General features: G+C 38.3%; 1 non-coding gene across 1 annotated transcript; it reads left to right on the forward strand.

The window, feature by feature from the left end:
* The first annotated feature begins 241 nt into the window (after positions 1–241).
* Positions 242–6,325, forward strand: LOC103901017. The gene is made up of 2 exons (XR_002086220.1): positions 242–525; positions 2,235–6,325. It is a non-coding gene; the product is annotated as an uncharacterized LOC103901017 (transcript).

Genomic DNA, 6,325 nt, shown 5'->3' on the forward strand with positions numbered 1-6,325 from the left:
TGAAAGGCATGTTTAAGTATGTGGAAGCTGATGTACAGAGGGGTGAGCTTGGAAATATTGTAGTCACTAAAGAAAGAAGGCAGGCATTTAAGCAAGGTATGTATCTGTTGCTAAGGAAGTAATGACTTCTTCCATTTCTAAAAAAAGCACAGCTTCAATGAGATAGTAAGAGAGGCTGTGCGAATCAGACATTAATGTGTTGTCATTGGGAGCTTAAAGCATAACTTTATTTTTTCTTTAGAGAAAGAAAGAGAAGATCAAGAAAAGCAGCAGAAGGAAGAGCAAGAAAAAACTGTAGAACACACTTCTGTAAAGGAAGCAGACAAAACCAGCCGTACAGGACGACATCCAAGTCGAAGTGCCTTGTCTAGTCGTAATGATCGAAGATCAGTCAAAAGTCCTCAAAAGACAGATGCACCGAAGGAGAATAAACATCCATTTGCTCTGTATGGGTGGGGAGAAAGACAGACAGATACTGGAAGCCAGAAAACTCACAATGTCTGTGCTTCTGCTTCAGCAAATGAAGTAAGTAAAAGCTTCTGTTTTGTTAAAGGGCAGTGACTACTTAGTACGTGGATAAGACATATGTCTATATGTCTTATCTATATCTAGGTAAAACTTCTCAGGGATGCCTTTATTTGAGTGCATGGAGATTCTAGCAATAAATTTAAAAAAAAAATATGCTAGCAATAAACCTGAAGAGGTTTGACATGTCCAAATCAAATAGCTCTTAACTGTTAATCGGTTTTGAAACTTCCCATGTTTGACTAATACTTGCAAGTTCTGATTAAAACTTGGCTATCTTGTTTCTGGCTGTTACAGCGCTACCAGCAAAACTGGCTGTCATAAATGTTTTTCTGCATTCTGAACTTCATGAAAACAAGAAAAAAGCAGCAGGCAGTTAGCACCAGGCATCCCACAGCAGGCAGGTATATAAACACTGGGGTAGTGCTTGTGCTGTGAAAGAGTGACTTTTCCTGGGGCACTCCCTAGGAATAGGAGCCTTGCTGAGAAGGTATGAATGCTTTGCTGCTAAAATGTCTGTCTAGCAGCTCATTTCAGCAGGTTGCCAGCAGGGAACTTTTTGCTGACAGAAGAATGGTCTATCAGATGGCTGATGGATTGCAGGGTTGGTGTAAATATTAGCAAAATAATAGAAATAAAATTCATGGACAGCACCAGAATCCTGTGATAATGGGGTCTGTTTCCTGGCTTACCAAGAAACACTAAGGTTGGAGTGTTACAATAGAGCCATTTCTTTTCTATAACTCTCCTAGGCTGGTAAAATGCAATCATTAATGTATCCCTGCCAGTGTCTTGTCTTTATCTTGCTACTAATGTAGAGTCTGAATCTATGACCCAAGATATCTGAGGACTAAGGTGGGTGGTGTTCTTGATGTATAAGACAGAGCTGACTTCTGATGGGCTGTTTTGGAAGGGGTTTGAAGCATAGTCTTTTCCTTCCTGGACAGCTCAACACTTTGAGGGAAATGAGGAGCTTGGGCCTTGCAGCTCTTGAAAGAAGCTGCCCTTCCTAATAATGGATACTGTTACTGGATTGATAAGCTTTGGTCAGTGGTGGGAATAGTTGACTAGTGCTTTATCTTGAAGCCTAATAGAGGTTGATGCCGGACTTTGAACAGAGATATTTATACTTCAAGACTTTAACATTTCTTATGCTAGAAACAGTTACAGAACCCCTAAGATCAGCTCTTGAGTTTGGAGTGAATGGGCAGGACACTTCCGGAACACTTCCAATTATGTAGTGCTTTGTCACTAAGAATGTTTCTTTAAGTGGGAACTGACTACTTACTGCCTGGCTAGGTCAACTTTTCTCGAATGTTTGAAAGGTGTTACTTTCCTGGAATTGAGATGGAAGACAGGGTTTTAAATCTGGAGATAGAAGCAAGCAAACATAGTAGCTGGCTCTTAAGATTAAATTTGGGGAATATATGATAATTTATTAATGTAAAAATGTATGTAGGTGTGCCTGCAGCATGTTCTCAAAGTTAAGTTCTTCAGTCTCTAGTAAGGAGTCTCTAGGGATTTGTCTTACTACTATGGCTTAGGTTTTAAGGGATGCTTGGGCATATTGAAGAATATTTAAGAATTTAAAATGGTAGAAATAGGAGAATTGAGGTTTTTACAATACGTCAGTAAGATTAAGAAACAAAGCTTTCTTAGGGGGGTTCCTAGGCTGTTTTCCTTCTATAATACTAACTCTGGTCTTTTAGATTCACGAATCTGCTCTACGAGCAAAGAACAGGAGACAAGTGGAGAAAAGGAAGCTTTCTCAGAGACGAGTGCGATCAGCGGAAGCAGAGAAAGCTTGGCGAATAAAGCCCTCCCCACCAGACAACCCTTGGATGACAGAGTATATGAGATGCTACTCAGCAAGAGCTCGGTGAATTTGGATTCCCTTAGGCATCTTCAAAAGAAGTTATGCATATCAGGACACTGGTGCAAGGAACCAAATTACTTATGCAAGGTTTTTATAGGGAGTTTCCAGCTGTTAAAATATTTCTTACGATATTTTTATCTTGGCTACCTACCTCACAGTGGGGTGTATTGTTGGAGCCACAACATTTGAAGAGGCTTTTAGATATAGCTACCCAAACTTTTAAACAATTCCCCTTTTGGGAATCTTTCTAATGCTTCAGTTGACTTGTTTTGGGGGTGGGAGGGGTGAACCTTAGCATACAGGGAATCAAAGCAAACACTTTTTTGATCTTGGTTACAAATAATCTGTTGTCCCTTATTTTAAAAGTCCAAGTCATGGGGAGGTGGTGTTGAGGAAAGGCTTTAAAGGTGTGATGGAGGTGCCTTTGCATTTGATTTAATTACTATTTGATTTAATACTTCTACCAAAATAAGTATATTAAGACAGGCAACAGGAAAGCCAGTGGATCTGGTAAACAGCACTAATAAATGTAAAAGCTTTAGGCAGGCAAATACCAAGTATTGTCTGTATATAGAAACTTTCAAAAAACCTTGTTTGATTAGTGAATCTGCTGATGCTAACTTTTATCGCTGTTTCTAAGGTCATTAGAACAAACTACTAATTTTCAGGGCAAGAAACAGCTACAGGATTGTTTTGCTGTGTTGCTGTGCCTGTTGTACCAAATAACTGATGTAGACAATCATTACCGGATAGCTGCTGCTCAATAAGCAGTTGCTTGTTCTACCAGTATCAAGTTGTACCACTGTACTGAGCTTGTGGTCACACTCACTCTATGCTTAATCATGTAAATGCCAGTTTGTTGAAGGAGAGGGCTGGCTCCTGTCTAGTGAAGTCTATTTTTAACACTTAAGAATATCTATTATTCTCAGTGGGGGTCAGAGTGCAATATGCATTCCATTTAGTGGTATTGTACATGTACACTGTTAAAGGTTTTAAACTTGAAAATCACATTGATAAAACTTGTAGATCAAGTCCTGAGAAGCCTTCTGCCTCAAAATTGGTGCAGAATTCCTCACTGGAGGGGGTGAGGGGGCTAGGGGAAAAAGGAGAGAGGTACCCTTTAGTAAACAAGAATATATAACAGAGTTTGAACACTCTCACTTTGTAGGTCCTACTTCTACATAGTAAGACAGTCATTGTTTGTGAGATCCTCAGTGTTTTTTTTTCTCAAGCTGCTGTAAATTAATTTTTTCAGTTTGGTGACTAAGCTTTAGGCAGATTATTGCTATAGTTGAGAGCTTCAAAGTTTTGTTCAGATGTGTTGTGTGTTAGTTACATATGCTGGTTATCTCAGTTTAACTGTTTTGAAGCTTGTGTTTTACAGACTGGACACCTTCTCACAGGAAGCACACTTGCACTTCTGCAGCAGAAACCTGCGCTAGTCTTAGCTTCATTCCACAATCTCAGTGAGTAAGCAGGACTCTAGAATTACTACTGCAACACAGAGTTACTTGCTTAGTGAAAAGTTTCATTGTGTTATTGAAAGAAAGTAATCATGCAAAGGGACCCAGTCTGCTGCCTCCTAGTGTTAATTACATTACATCACATTAGTAAAGGTTTCATTACTCTCAATTTTAATCTTACTAGGAAGTCCTAGAATCCATGAAATTATAATCTGATTTTTACCTGCCTTTTAAGCATAAAGCTATAAAAATACAGACAACTCTTGTTCAGGATACCTACTAGAGATCTTACAGCTTTTAAGTCTGGGAATGCAAAGTATGATTAAGTAGTTTTAAACATAGCAAAATTACTGTATTCCAACTTTTAGGTAAACCACAGGCTAGAACTTCCTAAAACTTTAGAACAGTGCCCAAAACTGAGGCAAACTATTCCAGAGGATGCCTTTATTCCATATGAGGTTCTTTTAATTTCCTTTTATGCTGTTTTCCTCTTTACATAGCTGTTGTAAATATGCCTAAGTTGCTTCTGATGCTGTTTCAATTCAGAAATCCACCCTAGCTTTGAACAACAGTATCAAAGCACTAACTCAGTAGTGTTTAACAGCCTTATTCAATAAAAACTCTGCCTGTTCCTGTTGCCCACAGGCTCTGTAGGCTTTATGTAACTACAGCAGATGGACTATGCCCTCAGTGCATTTTGTCACATTAAACAGTTTCCTTGATCGTCTAGGGCGGGACTCATCTTGCCATGCTTTCAAAGACAGCTTCTACACTTCTTTTCCCACTGAGAATGAAGGAGCCAAGATGACTATGTGCCTGCCTTAAGTACCCATTTTTGGATAAGATGGATCTCCCATTAGATGTTGGTCTTTCCAATAATTATAGAAGGCTTAAATGTCTTCTGCCTTGGATACTGGGTACCAAACTTAAAACATCTCAAACAGGCTTGTTCAGGTGTTCTATAGAGCATGAGAATTTTCAAATCGTTAAGGCTGCTGTGTACTGAGGAAATGATCTAGTTCTTATCCTTGTCTGGTCAAGAGCTGTTCCCCACTGAAACAATTTGCTAAAGATGGTATTGAAACTGATCAGGTCATGTGAGTCACTGTCATGCTCTTTCAAATGGTCGGTAGCTAAAAATAATCCTGGGTGCTATGTTGGTACTATCTTGGTTTAAGTAATATAATGCCTGAAGTGAGGGGTAAATTATTCTGCAAATCTGGTAGCCTTCCTGCATTTGGGCATTATTTGACTAAAAAAAGGCTAGTAGGTTTGCTTAGACTATGTGAAATAGCACAGTTCTGATCACTGCAAGTTGTATATGCAAAATATTTGGCATGTGCCAGGCTGAAGTCTGGAAAACTGTTATTCTAGTGTTTTGATGCTAACAAATGAAAAGCCAATTGACTTGGAAAGCAGAACTTCTCAAGTGTAAAAGCTTTAACTATATTCCATAGATTCTTACAGGAGGTAGCTGTTTTGCATCAAATTGGACTCACTAAAAATGGAAAACCTAGTGAATGTCACCCTATCAATTAAGGAAGTTCTAAACTTTGTCTTGCATGGACTCTTGAATTCAGCCAAGTGATGAACACTTCTCACTCCTGTTTTAGAAGTAGAACTTTGTTTGTAAGAACACAGTAAATACTCAGTTGTCCAAAGTCTTCATTAAAATAACTGTTTATTCCTTTTTGTTTCTGAAAGTACTTAGCTAAGTGAAACAAGACTTTTTATAATGTGTAATGCTGCAATTTAACTATAGTGTTGTGAAGACTAGTGTTTACAATGTAAATGTTACAATGAAAACTGCATAAGAATGTCCCTGTAAAATACAGTAGCATGCCTGTTCAGTCACTGCTGTCACATCTTTGCGACTATGAATTACAGACTTTTTCACTGGAAGCTGAGATAGTCAAGGTGATAGCTAAACTTGGAGCTAAACTTAACAAAACTGAGTGACAGACCTGAATTTTTGGTAAGAATTTTATCCAGGTAGCAAATGTACATTTTAATCAAATCTTTAACATGTAGGGAAGTGTATCTTTCTCTTTTTTTTTTATGGTGTAATGCAGTGCCACTGAACTATAAGGCCTCTGACTTTTTTTTTTTTACTGTGATAGGGACCAAAAGCTAGCAATCTGAGGGCCTTATGTGTGGTAACCTGGATGTTCCAGTTTATTTTCCAGCTCAGTGTACTCAGCACAAAGCCATATATGGAGCCTGACTCAACACCTTGACAGTAGCCCCTAGAAAATTAGGGGTACAATGGAATGGGAAGCTGCCTCAGCTATTGTTAGCACTGAATTCACTTTAAAAATTATAGGGAAATACCATCTAAGCTTGAAGCAATATGTGGTTTTTTTAAAGTTTCTAAACAGTATTTGTTTTTAATGCTTCTGTATTGTCTATATTTAATAGTGTAGTGTCAACTTGTATATGGGAATAAAATGAGTGATACAAA

This window comes from Aptenodytes forsteri, unplaced genomic scaffold (genome assembly GCF_000699145.1).
Source record: "Aptenodytes forsteri isolate BGI_AS27 unplaced genomic scaffold, ASM69914v1 Scaffold132, whole genome shotgun sequence".
Taxonomy (NCBI): Eukaryota; Metazoa; Chordata; class Aves; order Sphenisciformes; family Spheniscidae; genus Aptenodytes; species Aptenodytes forsteri.